We start from the raw sequence: 1,701 nt of genomic DNA on the forward strand, positions 1-1,701 counted from the left end.
ATCAGTGAAAGCCTCGGTTTAATTGGAGACAAGATCGAAGGATTATTGATCAACGGACCAAATGACTGATCGTCAAAGTGGACAATACACAAGCAGCGTACAGAGGTCCTGTGCCCACCCTGGGGAGAGGAGCCCTGCTTGGGGGTGGGGTCTGTCTCTCCAGTCACCCCCTGGCTCCTGGCAAAGGGGGAGGGGACAGGCTCTGCCCAGCCCCAACCCCTAGGATGACACGACTTCCCATAAAACAACAGCGGTGAGTCCACCCTTTTCCCGGGACTATGGTACAGTTTGTATAATACAGCAGGAACGGAGAGTATCCCAACAGGAGACCCCCTTCCCTACCTTCCCGACTGGGTCAGCCAGGGAAGGGCAAGTTTTTATTTTCCCTTTTTGCCTCTGTAGAATAATTTACAAACTAACCTTACAGTATGTACAAAAAAGAAAGAAAGAAAAAGAAAAAAAGATAAAGAATGAACAAAAAGAAAAGAAAAGGCCCACTCCGATCGCCGGCTGGGACAAAAACGACTTTCGCTACAAAATATGAACCCTGTACAGACAGCATCGAGGGAGTGCGAGTGGGGGGTTACCTCCCCCTGGGGTGGACAGACGGATGGAAGGCTCGGGAGGAACTGGGGGCTACAGTACCGTGTGCTCAGAATTGGGTCGGGGGCAGGCGATGAATGAGGTCGGTCCAGCTGCAGAACCAGGCCGAGGGGCGAGGGGAGAAGGGAGAGAGGGGATCTTTCCTTCCAAACAGTCCCCCATGGCTTGGAGAAAAATGGCCTTGCATCTGTCTGCCGTATTGCTCAGGACTAGCTGGGGGAGAGGGAGAGGATTGGCAAGGTAGGGATGGAGGAGAAATTATTTTGGTGACAGAGTGGACGGAAGGGTTGCCCAGGAATGAGAATGAGGGTATACACCATTATTGCTTCTTCCTAGGGCAAAAGGTCGGGGGCTGTGATCAGAGTGTGGAAGGTGGGGTCTGGAGGACCCTGGAAAGGGAGGTGCAGCCAGGATGGGGGTTCTGGGTGCCTGGCCCTGCCTCACGCAAGGTGCAGGCAGCCACGGCAACCCCCTCACCTGTGGCCATGGAAATTATTAAGGCAGAAACAAGAGGAGAAGCAGCTAGAAGTGGGGTGGGGAGGGGGGAGGTGTGCATGGATCAGAGCCACCGCCCCCCAAAAACGGAGAAAATTCAAAGTGAACCCAAAGTGGAAGGGAAAGAGGATGGAGAGTAGAGGAGGTCTAGGGCCATCCTCAAATCCCAGGCCCGAGGCTGGCGGTGGGAACGCCCCCTTCCACACCACCGCATATCCTAAAGTGAACAGCTCCCCCAGCTCCCTGACTCTCTAGTCAGTATCGCCGGGATTATCGCCAGAATTGTGCAAAATCAAGAGGAAGACTCTAGCAGGGAGAGGAGGCAGCAAACCAGAGGGGGCTGGAGCTGGGACCTCCCACAGTGACTGCCCCCCACCCCGGCCCCAGCCCCGCCTAGAATGGCTATTCCTGACCACATTCTAGAAATCCTCTAAAATTCAGAAGAAAACGCCCGAAGGAGGCCCCACACCTGCTTGGGCCCAGGTGGAGAGCCCCAGGTGGCTGGAAGACTGAGCCTGGAACTTGGGGGGCCATGGGAGGCGGTGAGGGGAGGGGTTTGGAGGTGGAAAGGGAGAACCAGGAACAGGAGCATCTACAGTTGCT

General features: G+C 55.2%; 1 protein-coding gene across 4 annotated transcripts in view; it reads right to left on the reverse strand.

Annotated features, from left to right (window-relative positions):
- The window catches only part of PDE4A (phosphodiesterase 4A), a 21,333-nt gene continuing 19,632 nt past the window's right edge, over positions 1–1,701 (reverse strand). For all 4 annotated transcript variants that reach the window (XM_031659922.1, XM_009193473.4, XM_031659923.1 and 1 more), the window contains one exon: positions 1–1,701. This exon is cut by the window's right edge and continues 1,047 nt beyond it. The gene's annotated coding sequence lies outside the window, so the exon portion shown is untranslated.

Source organism: Papio anubis, chromosome 20 (assembly GCF_008728515.1).
Source record: "Papio anubis isolate 15944 chromosome 20, Panubis1.0, whole genome shotgun sequence".
Taxonomy (NCBI): Eukaryota; Metazoa; Chordata; class Mammalia; order Primates; family Cercopithecidae; genus Papio; species Papio anubis.